This window comes from Thamnophis elegans, chromosome Z (genome assembly GCF_009769535.1).
Source record: "Thamnophis elegans isolate rThaEle1 chromosome Z, rThaEle1.pri, whole genome shotgun sequence".
Classification (NCBI taxonomy): domain Eukaryota; kingdom Metazoa; phylum Chordata; class Lepidosauria; order Squamata; family Colubridae; genus Thamnophis; species Thamnophis elegans.
In genome coordinates this window covers 89,236,280-89,254,073 of record NC_045558.1, presented here as the reverse complement: position 1 = coordinate 89,254,073, position 17,794 = coordinate 89,236,280, and positions in this window count along the sequence as shown.

Sequence of the window (17,794 nt, the reverse complement as noted above, 5' to 3'; positions counted from 1 at the left end):
AACCATCAAATGTACAACTCTCCTAAGGCTTAAAAAAAAAACCAACTCTCTACCTAACTGACTGATAACTACATCCAAGAATTGTCTGTTCTGCCAGCTGTAATTCTGGCAATTTTTGCAAAAGGTTCTTGGTTGAGATGGATGTCCAGAAATTAGATCAGAAATTATTCAAGTTATAGCTCGATGCATGCGTTCAGATAAATACTGTGAGAAATATTCAGAATAATGTACACTAAACGTAACGTAAAATAAATGCCATATTTTGTTACCTGTTAGTATGTAAGCACAGAAAATTCTATTATCATAAATGTGGTTTCTATTGAATACAGTATTATTGCACAGTTGTGTGACTTGATAATTTGATAATTTTATATAGGGAAAATTGTATATTGTTATTTGGTAACCTCCAATAACCACTGCAATCCTTATATAGTTCACCCAAATCTTTAAATTGTCCCCAAAAATCTTTTTAACAAAATCCAAGTTTAGTAGTGTCTGTAGCAGCCTCCTTTGTTCAGCTTTCCAGAAAGTCCCATATGCTAATGCCATGCTTGCCTCTTCCAGATAATAAAAGAAGCTGTTGCTGAAGCATGTCCTAATTCATGGAGGCATCTCTGAAAAATCTAAACCAAGAAATCAAGGCAGTAACCTGAAACTGTGTGTGCTGCAAGGAGGATGATCATCCCTTTTTTCTTGGCAATAGCCAACTGTACATGCAGGAATGAATGGCTTTGGTTTCACAGCAGCACCAGCCAGCACACCAGCCAGTGCTGCTCAGTTGTAGGAGAATACCGAATGGTTGCTGCCCCGCATAGTTCTTTTTTGCACATGTTACCTTTGGCAGAGATGAACTGATTGAGAGAGTATGTGAGAAAGCATGAATTTGAAAGGCACTTGTGATTGTATTCTTTGCTGTGTTCCACACACACCCAAGAAGGTGAAAGGCAGAAATGAAGCTGGCTTTGAGTAAGTCTCTCACGCTGCTTAAAGAGCTCAGTGACTCCTAACCGGGACAAACGGTACAGGGTGTGCCTTGTTTCTCCCACGCCTCCAACCTTGTCATCTGGAGGATTCCCGTTTGCTTGATGAAAATGTGCCAGGCCAGAAGTGCCAGTGTTGAATGTAGTTTTGTCTCATTGGAAAGTACATAAGCAATTGGAGCAGCTTCCAAGTTGCTGCTCTGGTTTTAAAACATGTGTTTGGGGAGATGCAATCAGTTTGCAAAACTATCAACCAACAGAGTTATTTGTTGGTGGCTTTGAGATTAGTCTAGTCCTTAACATCTGCAACATATCCATTCCAGAATGTTCAGTTTTCCCTTTAATGTTTTAAGGTGGGGAATAACCTAGTATTTCAGCAATAAGAATTGTGAGATTTGGTTAATGTAAAGACTTTATTTTAAACAAATGCACTGTTGTTGTTGTTTTCTCATGCTTGTTCTTCCTGGCTCTTATCTATTACCATATCAATATACTAGTAATTTAACATGTAACCAGCGTCTGTATAGCCAAATGGTCGTCTTCTCTCTGCCTCCTCCACTTATCTCTAAATTAAATCCTACATCTGTCTAACCACCACATACATTTGATTGACTAAGAATTTCTATCAGATTCCAGATTAGTGAGAACTGCTTCTCCCCTATCTTCTCTGGGATGAACAAGCATTGCTCTGAGCCAAAATTGAGCATCTTCTACCTTATAAGATGTGTGTGTGTGTGTGTGTGTGAGTGAGAGAGAGAGAGAGAGACAGAGAGAGAGAGAGACAGAGAGAGAGAGAGACAGACAGAGAGAGAGAGAGAGAGAGAGGCAAGCAGGCAGGCAGGCAGACAATATTTATTAAAGAAAAAGATCAACATGAATACACTACTGTACTATCAACTTCCAGGGATTTTTCTTTACAGAGTATTAAAGAGCGAGATAAAGCATTTTGAATTTAGTTTGCAATGTTATTAGCTTTAATATTTTCTCTACAGATATAAATTGCTTCCACAAAGAGGCACCTTTAATTCAAGTTATAGTTCTATGCACATGTTTAGGTAAACTATGAAATGTAATGGGACTTATATAAGAATAATTCTACATAACTTTATTGACAGTAGCTTGTATGTAAGATAAAAATAGTTTTTAGATTTTTTTAATGTAAATATGTAAGTATAGAGGTTTTCTATTTCTGTAAATGTGATTCTTATTTAATATATTCACACAACTCAATGACTTATTTATTTTATAATTTTTCTACAGAAATAAAAAACTGAGTTGTAATTTATATTGTCACTTGTTCCAAGTGTTCTCTGCATTTGCACTTTCCCAAAGCAGCACTTCACATTAACACAATCAGCACAATTATTATTTTTCACAACAGTTGTCACTTGAGACTGTTGATTTTCAGAAGGTGGTAGAGTTGCCTATCTTACCATCACTTTTCTCTGGTCTCTTCAGATTCCAGGCATAGGAAAGAATAAATCAATTTTATTTGTAATATAAGCATATATAAAGGAGAAGGGGGGAAACTATACCATGCCCAGTGACATTGTGCAGGTGACATCACTGATGTACTTGCATCAGGTGTGGCAGAACAAGCATGACTTGTGTAATCACATGATGTACATATTATGTTCATGCCTTTATGCTTTGCAACAGAGTCCTCTGTTTAAATCAGTGGTAGTCAATCTGGTCCCTAGTGCCCACTAGTGGGTATTCCAGCTTTCATGGTGGGTGGTAGGGATTTGTTGTAATTCTGCTTTATAAATTTTATAAAGTAAAGTTACTTCCCTACTTTATAAATCACCATTACTGTGGAACCAGTGGGCGGTTAGAAAATTTCACTACTAACAGAGATACAAAAGTGGGCGGTAGATATAAAAACGTTGACTACCCCTGGTTTAGATAGTATTCTTAATTAATGGAAGTCTTTGCTCAAAAGCCATTTTTGGGAGAAATAGAAAAGTACATTAAGATTTCACAAATAGCCAAAACATTTCTATTACTTTAAATTTCTCACTAATTTTGCCAATATTTCAAAAAACACTTTAAAGGAGGAATTCAAAATTCTCTTGAGTAAATGGATTCCTTAATTTACCAAGGCAGTTGGCAGTTGGTAGCCATCATTGAGCAATATGGTTAGAAAGAACATCATGTGGTCACATTGCTTACCAACAACAAACCAGGCTATCCCAGTTGTAATCTCAAGTCACACAAGTCTTTAAACAGAAAAAACAGGGAATTCCAAGTAAGGAACACAGCAATGTCATGGGACGGGGAAGGGTTCAGGACACCCAATTCAGGCTGTATGTGAGTTGGGATGGTGCCAAAACATGAGGTCAGAGAGGGTATGGGGGTGCAAATGACATGTGTGCCAGGAAAAGGGCACATGGTATGTTTTGTGAGCTCAGGGAAACGGGGGAAAGGAGATGTGGGGTTTGTGAGTGAGTGAAGGGAAGCCGTGGCATGACACTGATATGTGCACGCAAGCAAAGAGGGTGAAGTTCATACAAGCAAATGAAGACCTGTGGGTGGAGATATACTGTAGCAACCTGTGACCTTTCCTGCCAGCTTCCCCAATGACCCTGGGGGAAGCCAGTAAATAAAGTTAGCAACAGCAATCACATGACTTTGGGGTGCTGCAAGGGTCAGCCGATTGTCAAGCACCAAAGTTTGTTCAAATGACTGCAGGAACGCTGTAATGGGCAGAATTTTGAGAACTGGTCATATGTTCCTTCTTTCAATGCCATTGTAACTTCAAACAATCTCTGAATGAATCAAAGTAACTTGAGAACTACCTGTATTTGAACAACTATGGCACAATAATTTCTGGCATTGTTTCCTTCCCAATCTCTGTAAAAACAATAGTATTTTTATATAGTTCCTATGGATTGTAATGGAACTTATGAAAGAGAGTGTGCACTCAGAAACCAAAGAGTGACTGGGAACAGCCGGTACTGTGAAGCATTTAAAATTTCAGATGGACAGTGACTATGGTGAAACTTCCCCAGAGCTATTATTCTGATACTTGTAGTCTTTCTTGGTTGGCTCACCCTGCGTCTCATCGGAATGATACTGTACTATGGGGCACCAACCCTTTCTTAAAAGAGCAAGTAGAACAGGAAAAACAGAATGTGAGCTGCCAATTACAGTGTGTCAACAACTTTTTCTCAAGAAAGCCACAAATAGCATTTCAAATTAATAGTTGTCATCCTCCTTCAGCTTGTTTTGGACATATCATGTCATTGGCTGGGGGTTGTCTCCCTCATAGAAAGAGTGGCCTTGTTGTGGAAGAAGCCCATTTAAGGTTGAAAACTGTACCTCATTTGCTTTCCAGGAGTCCATGGATTTTAAGATAATGGGTTTTCTGATGCTAATCTTGGCAGATTGTCTAATAAAATGAATGTTTCTACCCTTAATAACAACAGTATAATTCTTTCTCCAGTACATTTCTAAGAAGTGAATTAGTTGATCTAAGGTGAGTAGTACTGCAAGTGTCATTGTCTTACTTTTTCAAAGGTGAATTCCAGAATTATTGGAATTGGAAAATTATTGAACTGGTGCCCAGGGAAGCAGATAGGATGGAGGATAGTTATTACATAAGCAGAACCAAGAAAAGGGATAGATGTTGCAAATTAATTGTAAAATATCAGAACACCAAGTTTGAACTGTTATTTTTAAAGACTTCGTTAAAATAAAGTCAATTAAACCATAAGCTAAAAGGCACTGACTAAAAATTGCAATTGTTTGTTTGGATGTTACTGAATAGTTTAAAATGCAACCATTAATATTTACACATGTAGAGAAACATATTCTTGGTGCCTACGTCCAAGGATACATCCAAGGATACATGTAGATGTGCCTACGTCCAAGGATACGTCCAAGGATACATGTAGATACGTCCAAGGATACATGTAGATGTCTAATATTGTTACCCATTTCTTCAATTTCTCTATCACATATAAAGTCAGACTATGAAAAAGAATCCTGTATTTTAATTGATCTCCATTAATTTCAGTCTCTCACTTTGTTGTCTTTCTTCTCTGCTCCAAGAATGCTTATTTTCAGTGTGCACTTCTGGAAACATCTGAAGGCTGTGGAGATTTACCTAGGATCTCTTCATTTCTTCAGTTCATTAAGTAGGTTATATTGAAAATACACTACAAACCCTGTAAAATGGCGTTCAGACTATTCACACTTGTTCCAAAGTGAGGACCATATTCTGCCCAGACTTTTATTCAAGTTTAATAGTGCAGTGTAACCCAGGACACAACAGAAAGAAGCATGCTTTCTCTGAAGACCAATATTTCTAATAATGTAGCCTTCTGGGAATGAACTTTGTTTTACAAGTTAAAATATAATCCAACTATTTCTTGGCCAGATCCCAACCAGGGGACTATAGATAGACTTGTAATCCTTCTGCAAAATAATTTTAATAAAAGGAAACTATAGTTTACTTGACATCAACAATTCTACTCTGCTTCACATTTAATCTAAATCTTGCTTCATAACATGATGTTATAAATCAAACACTAAATCAGCCAAGGATTTCCATGCAACTGCATGAAGACAGTCTACTATTCCAAAACTCTACTATTCCAAAACTTGGGAGATATTAGTAATTTTTGTTTGTTTGTTTGTTTTGCACTGGTCTGTTGATATCCCCCCACCATTGTCTTTACCTGGTTTGCACTGCAGTTGCCTACAGACTTGTAGAACTAGTTTTTAAATATTTAATCAGAGACATAAAATTGTATTGACCAAGCTTTCAAACCAGTGTCATGATTTTTAAAAAAAAAAAAAAAACATGCCACATTTATTTTATATTGCATGCCAGGTGAGAAACTTTTATCTTGAATTGAAATCCATTGCACTAATATTTTTTGTGGGCAAAAATGTTGTTAGCATATAGTAATTAAGACATTCCATAAATAAATGCCTGGGGAAATGCAAGACAGGATCAAAGGAGAAAATTAGGCTGCTTGGCTCCCATAAGAAATGAATAATGGCCCAGTGGACCTTTACTTCTAAGTAACTGCTTCCTACATTTCATAAAAATGTATTTTATTTCATAAGAATGTGGAAGAAGGATTCTCTTTGAGAAAATCAAAAATAAAAGTAATTAATCCCATCATTTTCAGTTTCATGTTAAAATAAGGAGCTGAATGGGGTTTTTTTTAATCTCAGTAATTTTTTCCATTTCATTCCAGAAAGCTTTTTATCTCCTCTCATCAAATCAGCCACAATAAATTTCCCCTGTCCCTAGGTTATCTTTCATTCTTAATTATAAGTATTTTCATCAGTAGCATTTAGAGCTTTGATAAGGGACCAATAAAGCATTTGACAAAGTAGACCACAGCCTACTTCTTGGTAAGATACAACAATGTGAAATAGATAGTACCACCACCAGATGAATCTGCAGTGGATTGACCACCTGCACTCAGCATGTTGTCCTCAACGGACTGTCATCTGCATGGGGGGAAGCATGCAATGGGGTACCTCAAGGTTCTATCTTAGGCCCAGTAGTCTTCAGCAACTTCATAAATGATCTAGATGAGGAGATAGAAGGGGAAATCATCAAATTTGCAGATGACATCAAGATGGGGATGGGGAAATAGGTAACAAGATGATAGACTTAAAATTCTGAAGAATCTTGACAAACTTGAGCATTGGGCCCTATCCAACAAGATGCAATTCAGAGGTGAGAAAAGTAAGATATGTGAATCAACAGTAGTAACTGTAGAGAGATCTAGATGTCTAATAGACCTCGACTTAAGTATGAGCCAGCAGTACACTGCAGCTGCCAAAAAAGCTAATGCAGTTCTAGGTTGCATCAACAGAGGGATAGTGAAGTGAAGTGATAGTACTACCAGTACTTTATATTACACTGGTGAAACATTTGGAATACTGAATCCAGTTATGGTTACCACAATGTAAAAAAAATGATGGCATCCTAGCAAGTGTACCAAGAAAAGCAACAAATATGATTGTGGATTGGAGGCTAAACCATAAAATGGACACTTGTCCTTATTTTCTATTATTTTCAGTTCATGACTGTACCATTTCAGAAAGATTCAGAAAAATCTTGAATGGGTGCAAAGAGAAGTCCCTTGGGATGGGTTTTTATGAGGAAATACTGAGGAAACTTGGAAAGGATTACTGAGAGGATATAAAATGATGTTTTTCAAGTATTTGAAGGTATATGTCATGTAGCACACCTTCATTTAAGGGGCACGGTGGCTCAGTGGTTAAGATGCTGAGCTTGTCGATCAGAAAGGTCAGCAGTTCGGCAGTTCGAATCCCTAGCACCATGTAATGGGGTGAGCTCCCATTACTTGTACCAGCTTCTTCCAACCTAGCAGTTCAAAAGGATGTAAAAAATGCAAGTAGAAAATAGGGACCACCTTTGGTGGAAAGGTAACAGCGTTCTGTGCACCTTCGGCATTTAGTCATGCTGGCCACACGACCACCGAGATGTCTTCAGACAGTGTTGGCTCTTTGGCTTTGAAACAGAGATGAGCACCGCCCCCTAGAGTTGGGAATAACTTGCACATATGTGCGAGGGGAACCTTTACACTTACCTTTTATATGTAGCAAAAGATCAAGATTATTATCAGCGTCCCCAGATGCTGAATATGGAATATACTTTTAAGTTAGAGGAAGGCAAATTCCTCTAATTTAAATTGAAAATTAACAAAAAGCTCCAATAGGTAACAGCAATTTACAATGGAACCATTCCTGAGGTAGTTGATTAGTCCTCCTCACTGGATGCATTTAAGCCAAGGTTGAATAGATATCAGTCTGGGTTTCTTAGTGGCAGATTGCCCTAAGCAGCCCAAATGATTTCTTCCAATGGTATAATTATTTGCTTTGCTTGCACAAATCAAAGTTTTGAATTGTTCCTTCGCTTCATGAAATATTTCTGTGAAGCACTCCTTTGATGCTTTGTGACAGATATGCATCCCCCTAATCTTTTAAAGGGAAAGGGATACATTACTTCCCTTTTTTCAGAGTTGTTCCCAACAAGCTGTGACAACTAGTTCTCAGAAGAGGCTTCTAGTCATTTACTGGCTGTCAGTTACAGCTGTGAAGTGATTTAAAGTGCCTCAATGAAGGTGAAATGTGAGAGTCTTACACACCCATAATAGGTCACTGGTCCTGAAAATGCTCTGAACTTCTTTAACATGTCTCCTATTTCATTTAATGGTTTTTCTCTTTCTCTACTGTTCATCCTATTAAAGTCCTTGTGAAACAAAATGTTTCCTTCATTGTTCTTCTGCTAAGAAAAAGTTCTAACCTTCTCTTTTTTCTGCTCATTAACTGTTTCTTATTTACGGTATTTAAGAAACTTTATCTCATATTTCAGTTGAAAAGATTTATATAAGAATTATATAATTACAAAGCAAAAAATGAATAAAACAGCTTCTTCTCTCATTCCTTCAGAAAGTTTTCTTTTGAGAAGTGGCTTGTTTTAAAGGCATCCATGGGATTAAAATAATATTACTAATATTAGTAATATTAATTTTCTTTCCCAACGAATCACATGACATGACATTGCATGACAGACCTCAACAATAAATTCTCATTTCCCATCCTCTACCCCACAACATTTTCATACAATAATATTGGAATTTTGATACACAAATAAATTCACACAAAGAGCCGTGATGGCACAGTGGTTAGAATGCAATATTGCAGCCTAACCCTGCTCACACTGCCAGGAGTTCAATTCTTTCAATCCTGGCCTGCTCAGAGTTGACTCAGCCTTCCATCCTTCCAAGGTCAGTAAAAAGAGGACAATCAGATTGTTGGGGGCAATATGTGCACTCTGTAAACTGCTTAGAGAGGTCTGTAAAGCACTGTCAAGTGATATATAAGTCTAGGTGCTATTGCTACATTATCTCTCTTTTTGTCATGCTGGTTTCGTTCAATTTCATTTCCGGTAGAGAAGGCTAGAAGGTTATCCAGTTCCTCCTGTATAGCAGTATAAGGATCTTCTGGTATGTGCCAGCTTTGTGGCAGCAAGAAATTTCATTAGCATGCTCCACTCTTTGATGCCAGGACCATTAATTAAAACATTGTATAAGATGGGTCTCATAACAAATTCCTGAGGAACCTGCTTAGTAACTAATGTCTGGAGGGAGAAATCATTCTTCTGTTATTTAAAAAAAAAGTCATCATAGTCTCATCAGTTGATTCTTACCTAATCTTAAAGTAATTTATTAATTTTTATGTTTCCAATTAAGAACATGTTGATGTTCTTTTATTTGTTGAATTCTAGACAGAAATAGACATTATCATTAGGTCTCTTGGAAAAGATAGGATGACAATTATATTCAACTACTTCGTGAGCAGCATGCTTACTTGGGGTGTTTTAGGATTATCTGACATAAATGAAGTAGGATTGGATTCCAACAGTGCAATCTTAATGACATCTATAAAAAGGAGAAACTGCAAGGCAGAGCGTAGGTACCACATAAGGACACTATTGTAGGCAGTATATGCAACAACTTCACCCATATCACTTTAAATTGCATTTGAGCATCTTAGATAATCTGATGGCACAATCATGTACGTCACATTTAGAAGTCTAGGCTTCTAAAGTACTTGTAACTGGGCAGGGTTGGAAATAATATATCTTAGGTTTTGCAAGCAGTAATAATGTGGTAGATAAAATAGTAGGAGAACAGACTAGGTCTCAGCTATAAAAGCTGATATTTTTGTTACTTCGTCTTTTGCTCTATGTCAGTTTACAGTGTGGACTCAGATCAAGAACTCTTATAGGCACTTCCTTTCTCTATAGTAATAACAGGCTCAAAATTTTCTGTAGAAGATCTCAGGATTAACTGCAGATGCCCACTCAAGGATATATGCCAAGGAAAATGTCCTCTCAAAAGGAGCTATGTTATTTTGAAACATAGGCTATGTCTGCTATGCTGTGCTGCAATGCAGAAAAATATGCCAAAATAAGTTGCATTGCCCTGTTGAACTCCATAATGCTACAGGTTTAATATGGGACCAATTAAGGAAAGCAGTTGGTGAATTCTCCTGGATTTGTCACCCCTCCCGTGAGTGTCCCCTGTTTTGTGTGAAAATGAGCCACCAATCACTCTTCTTAACATATTTTGAGGAGGATTGGATAAATCAGTGTGAGTACCTCATGGATGAAGGAAAGAGTACAAAACTAATGTCCCGAAATAGCTCAATTACTAGGTCACAGGGGCAGAAGCAATGTGAACAAGCTTTATCCTGGATGAGACTAACAGCACCCAGAAGTATCTGATGGAGATGGTACAAAGGCATATATGGAGGCAAAATGACAACTCCTTCCCCAGGTAATAAAACATCAAAAGGTACAGCTATAGAATGTTATATAGGTGGAAGAAGGATTTATAACAACCAAAGCAAGAATAGGGCTTTATTGCTTAAGCAAGCTTTCAGCCTAAGATCTAGTACATCATATCCCATCAGATTCTCCTCCTCCTCCTCTTAAAAAATCTTAAAGCAACAAACTTTAGAGATCATAGAGAGATTATCATAATTTGATATCTTACCATCAGCAGTGTTGGAGAGAAAATACTGTGAAATCTGATATACCAAAAAGACTCATTCCCTATATAAATGGAAACACTGTGGCATGGGATTATATATTGCTCTACTATCATTTTTTACCTAAATCTTATGGTGAGTTATTGACACATGCTCACCCATTTCCAGGTCAAATAGAAGAATTCTATGTACAGCTTCTTTTGGCAATGATTTTTTTCTACAAATAAAGATCTTAACTCTTGGTGTTGCAAATTATATAGACTTAGAATTTTTTTTACAATAAAGTAGGCTATGCACAACTACAGGCCTTTTTTATCATGCATTCTGTATCTTAGCTTGTATTAAGGTACATATTGTATTTTAATGATGTCTGGTCCAGTGACCTGTAATATGGTTTCAATGAATTGATTAACCACACTAAATCATTTCAACAGCAAAAATTATGTTGAGAAAACAGGGAAAACTGGCATTAGAATTGCAACAGCTAACAATAATTTTAACCTGTTTTAAGTATGAGTTGAAGATAAGACACAGGCAGCATCACATAGATATGTCAGATAAAAATGGCTGGAACATATTCATGCCATGGTTAAGGGAATGTTGGGATGAGCTTCAAGATAGCAAAGCATTATTAATTTGCTAAAAGAGGCACATGATTGTTGTGCAACCATGTGCAAAATACTCCAGATTATCATCAGGTGGCTAACAAGAAGAAATGCACATATGTTTTCTTTCAGCATATTCAATGTAGAGACAGGTATATCAGGGACATGGGATATGGAAGCGTGTTACCAGATTTATCTGGATGAGTCAAACCTGCTTCCTGAACTTTCAAGCTTTGCCTCTTGAACTTTGATCTTCTTTGCCCTGGTTCTCATCCCACAAGGTCTTCACCATGCAATTTTTCTTGTAGGAGTGGTTTGGTAAGAACTTTATTTTAAGGAGGGAATGAGTCACAATGAGAATAAAAAATGCATGGCAGCAAAACTTTTTGTGGTCTTCAGCCAGATTCATTAGATGCTTATTGCTCAGACTGGATTAAAAACCCTGTTGAAGAATCAGGTTACATTAGAACCGACACCAACTTTTATACAAAGCAAAATTGACAGGCAACATAGCTGAAAAGTACAAATAGCGGTGAAAATGTATTTGGTAAAACTGGATGGTTGCACAGATCATTTAAATGAAGAACTAATTTTTTTTCTAGACAAGTAAACAAGGGGGCGTGATGGCTCAGCAGTGAAGACAACTGGAAATCTGACATCCCAGATTCGAGACTTGAGCACCATATCACTGGATAAGTTCCTGTTATTTGCCTCAGCTTCTACCCACCTAGCAGTTCAAAAGCATGCAAATGCAAGTAGATAACTAAGTACCACTTCAGTGGGAAGATAACAGCATTCTGTGCACCTTGGCATATAATCATGCTGGCTACATAACCATGGAAATAGCTTTAGACAAAAAAATGGAAGTGACCACCACATCTTAGAGTCAGAAATGACTGGACAGGGGAAACTTTATCTTTACTTTATAAACATACTTTTTAAAAAAATACTATATTTATGTTCTAAGGAAGGGTCCTTAGAAATGGACAATAGATTAGAAAAGATATATGAAAGATTCCTAATTCTTTAGAATTTAATATAGGAAATTGTCCCCAAAAGAAAGAATTCCTGGAAAATATTTCTGATGCCAATTTAAATATCTAACATAGATTACAAAAACTTTGGAATTAATAGAATAACAGAATTTCAGAGTTGGAAGGGACTTTGGAGATCTTCTAGTCCAACCTCTGCACAAGCAGGAGATTCTATATCATTCTGGAAAAATGGCTATCTGATTTGTTCTTAAAATCCCCATCCAGTAATTGGGCACCCACAACTTCTGAAGATAAGCCATTACATTTGGTTGATCGTTCTCAATATCATTAAATTTCTCCTAGGTTTGTCCTCTCCTTGATTAGTTTCCATCCACTGCTTCTTGTCCTGCCATTATATCAACAGTATAAAATCAGCAGGGTGCAGCTGGGATAAAATAATCATCAGGAAAAGCTCTTACTGTCAGTGGGATGAATAAAACAGCAACAAAGAACAAATTAATAATATTTAAGTTAAAGAGGTTTTTTTTAAAAAAAATTAAATTTGAAGTCCTGGAAAAAAAGGAGAAATTTATCAGACCCCAAAACCAAAGAAGGCATGCTGTATAAAATTCTCTGTGGCACATGTTATCACCAACTTGCCAGAATCCTTTTCTTTGGCCTATGACCAAATGTCACATATATTCTCATCCATATTAAATTGCTTAAATGGTCCTTCTTCATTTTCAGAGTGCACTTGAATTTTTGCATTCTTCTTTTTTCACATATTTTCTACTGGCCTGGCTTCTTTGACAGTTGATCTAGACTGCTTTTTGTCACCAAGACATCCATGGATGGTTTGCTAGCCCTGGTTCTAGATTTGTTCTAGATTTGTTCTAGATTTGGAATTTATATTACTGCTGATAGAAGCTCATAAACAACATTAATAAAAGCTGCTGAGTGGTCTACACAGGGTAGCATAGAAAGAACAGGGAGAAGAAATAATTGAGATGGAAAACAATACATTAAGTACAAAATGTAAATGGAGCATCCTCCCCCACAGAATTCCTGTGTAATTATTTCCCAAATCCCGAAAAATAATTTAATTAAGATGCCTTGTAAATTCCATGAGTAATTTAGAGGTGAAGAAAGGAACTTGGAAGACATCCCGCAGAGGAAAGCTGATATTAATGTGTGACTTCAATTACCATAAAGACTGAGTAAAGAAATAATTGGATTATCACAAAGACATAGTTATAGAACTTCCAAATGAGTATTCTACGACCCTGATTGATTTTATGACATCTGTTTGGAGAGCTGAGTTTAATGTATTATTGTGCTCTGGCTCATTAGTGCTACAAAAAAGATGCTTCTCTTTTTGATTGCTGCAATTCTGCACCCAAGATAGCAATCCATTTTATCATTGATGGAAACATTTTTCTTACCACATCTGCCAGTTTCTAAGTACAAGTTAATTATGCCTCCCTTCTCCTTCCCTTATGACTTCCCCTCCCCAATTAAAGAAATTCAGTGAAAGTTCTTGAAACTAATTGTTTCCTTGTCATTTTAGGACCAAAAGCTCTTTTAGAGCTGGAGGATTGTGTCTTTCTTGTTTCTTTTACTATATGCAGGTATATCTATGGACACTGGGGAACAGAGTGTTCAGACGTCTCCATCTGTCACTTTCTTTACTGCTTTTCCAGGGTACATATTAGTTAGAACCTAGCCCTCCAATCCAACTACAATAGTATTTCTGTGATTTTTTGTCACAGCTATTAGAAAAATGCTGGTTGCAGGTATGAGGGACCAGTACAAAAAGAATGCATTGAGGTGGTTATTTCATGTAGAAAGGGAGAAATGGGGATCAAATTGCAACACAAATATAAAAAGAAATATAAACAAGAAAAAGAGAAAATAAAAAAGGTGTGGTTGAATGGGATTGATTAAATCCTTTAAAAGAAAGGTGAAAAATTTAAGGAACAAACCTGAGCGGTATATGAAGAGATGCAAATATGGATAGTTCAGAAAGATAGAAATGTAGACACGCAATATATTATATTCAGGTATAATGAATGCTGCTGGTGAACTAAAGCCATATGCCTCCATTTGTTCTCTCTTTTTTTTGAGAAGCACCAATCAATTTTAATAAGCTCTTTCCAATTCTCTGTTAAAAGCAAAAATGTGCATGAGTATTACTACACTCTAAAGGAATGAATCATTAAAGAGAACAAAAGATTGTGCCTGCTTTTAGGCATTGTTACCACCTAGGATATGAATACACACCCAGCCATTAACCCTTTAGCAAAGAGAATAAACTACAGTCAGCACAATGGAGGCTTAACTTCATTACATATACAAACATTAGAAGATTCTGGTATTCGCTGCCTATAAGCAAAATAAGGTTTGACCATCCAATTAGCAATGTTTAGATCAGATTTGTCAAATCTTTGCAATTTTAAGAGTTGTGGACTTCAACTCCCAGAATTCCCTAGCCAGCCTGGCACATTTTGTAATTAACAAAAAAAAAGGATACTCACTATGGTGTCTGTTATTAAACCAGCCTAAGAAATATTCATATATTTTGGCTAGTTGTTTATTTTTGCTCAACATTTTCCCTGTAATGTATGCTCATTTAAAGCTTTAGAAAAAAGATAGGATTCTTCTCCTTTTCTTACTCTGAAGAGGCCATTAAATATTTCACGAATTCAATAGAAACAAAGATAAAAGGACCTCTCATTTCTCATCATCCTCATCAACCACATTAACTCCTTAGGAAGCTCACATCCTGTAACTTAACTTTTCTTGCAGAAATTTTAGAAAAGACAATTACTTTCAATTGTCTGAAATTAGGTGAACATTCTACTTTTTTCCCATTGTGTTTGAAGCACTCCACTATCTTAATGTTTATCTGTTTTTGCTTCATGTGATAGTTCAGTACATTTTTATTGCTCAAATTGCCTTTCTACTCAAATTTCTTTTCAATTTATCCATCAGCTAGTGCTTCTGAAATGTTTCCAAATAGTACTGGTACAATTACATTCTCCTGTTCATGTTTTATAAAAATTCAGGTACAGAAATCAACCTTCACTGCTATTGAAGGTAATATGTTGCTATTATGCCCAGAAAGCCTTAATAAGACCTCCAGAAATATGGCTTTTAGTTAAAGCTCCCTAGAAACAATTCATTTCCATCAATGTGGCATCACCACTGCAGTGCTGTGTGAAGAGCAAAGAAAAGTCCTGCCCATAGATCCATCTGGTCCAGTCTTCTTGTGTTCCACCATTGTCATTTGGATGCTTGACAACTATCCTTTCTTGGCTGTGATTCAGGAGGTCATACATAGCCATCCATGTCACTAAACATTGACTAGCCGATGCTCCACAAATATATGTCTCCTCTTAAAATATTAAAATATTGACAAAATATAGATCTTCTAGAAAAGATTGAAAGGAATATGGAATATAAAAAATTCTGAGATCGTGGACTCTCTTAGCAAGAGGAATGCTGTATTTTTAAGGAAAACTTTTCTTTTTAATATATTTTTTATTTTTTAATATAATACACATCATATATATTTTGTGGACAGTGTATTGACTGAGTCAAATCTTTCTTAAGCAATGCTAACAGTAATAATAAAAATAAGTATGCATAATCCTGATCTTCCAACTTTCTTTCTTCTAACATTCTCTCTTTATCATTTTTCCATTAATTCATTTAAACATAAATAACATTTATTTGCACCATGTATTTGTTATCCCCTACTAAGTTGCTCATATTTAATATTCAATCCTGGGAATATATCTCCAAATCCCCACACTTTTTAATCTTTATAAGTTCACAATATACTGTACTTTAACACAGTATTAATATTAATAATACAAGTAGATTACCTAATCCTAAACTTCCACCTACTAAATTTAGTTTATTTTTACATATATAGATTCTATTGTCTGTTTTTTAAAAATATTTTTTTGTTTTTAAACAAGGACAAAGAAACACAAAAAAATAAAAAAATAAACCCATCTTCCATTACAAATTGTAGAAAGTGTGTCAGTTGCTTACAGTATTTCCATGCATCTTTTCCATAGTCGCCACCTGCTTTTCATATCAAATCACACATTTTAAATTCACCTATATTCATGTATATCACAATTATCATATCTCAACCTTAATTTGACTATAATTGTTTTTACATCCTTTTATATATAATATTCAAAATCTCGAATAGGATTATACAATAACATTCCATTAAATCATCCTAAAATCATACAATCACAATACATCTTTATAACAGATTCTAGATAAAGCTTTTAAACCTCCTCTCATAATCTCCATATATTGTTTATATAAAATTTCATATTATCAAACTAATATATCTATATGTATTGCTATCATTATTAATCATTATTTAACTATAGCTATTGTCACTTCATTTTATACATACTACTAATAAACTTAATTCATCTTAATTTTCATTGCATCAACCTGTATCCCTCCAGCAATGGTACAGTCTTATATCTCTTGCCATTTGTAGCATTAATGTTCTAATTACTTTCTTAATAAATCTTGTATAAACCTCCCTTGGCAATATGCTGTTCCTTTCGTATTTCACAAAAGCTTGAAACCCAATATCTGCTCTTTCCATCAGCTTATCATCATTGAGTGGCTTCTACACTCATTTCTTTATTTTCTTTATCTTTAGAAAATTCCCTTGTCTCCTTTTTGTTCTTAATAGTTTTGTGCATGTTTTTCAAAATTATTTCTTCATTAGCCTCTATTATCCCCTGTATATCCATTTTGTAACAATTTAATGAAGATTATTCAGTATACCACTTTGGTTCCAACGTCTCAATATTTAAAAACTCCAACTTAATAAAATTCAATCAATCCCATACTTATGCCTCCAAATGCCCAAAGTTTATAATCTTTAAAATTCTTTAGTAGCTTGCAGTCTTGTAATCAGTTCAGTTAGTTCAGTTTATTAAACTTGTATGCCGCCCTATTCCCTGAGGGACTCAGGGCGGCTAACAAACCAAAAGGGAATGGGGACAATACAAAGAGAACAAAACAAGACAAAAAAAAATACAGAAAATGGATTAAAAACTCTCAACAGCCACACAATTCGAGTGGGGCTGGGAACTCATCAGCCCCAGGCCTGCCGGAACAGCCAGGTCTTTACGGAAAGCCTGAAGGGTGGTGAGGGTCCGAATCTCCATGGGGAGATCGTTCCAGAGGGCCAGAGCAGCCACAGAGAAGGCCCTCCTCCAGGGGGTCGACAGTCGACATTGGCTAGCAGATGGAATCCGGAGGAGGCCTAATCTGTGGGATCTAATTGGTCATAGGGAGGTAATTGGCAGGAGGCGGTCTCTCAAGTACCCAGGTCCGATACCATGTAGAGCTTTAAAAGTAATGACTAGCACCTTGAAGCACTTCCGGAGTCCAATAGGCAGCCAGTGCAGCTCGGGAGGATAGGTGTAACATGGGTGTACCGGGGTGCACCCACAATCGCTCGCGCGGCTGCATTCTGGACAAGCTGAAGTCTCTGAATGCTCTTCAAGGGCTGCCCCATGTAGAGTGCATTACACTAGTCCAGTCTTGAGGTCACAAGGGCGTGAGTGACTGTTCTGAGAGCCTCCCGGTTCAGGTAGGGACGCAATTGGTGCACCAGGCGAACCTGGGCAAATGTTCC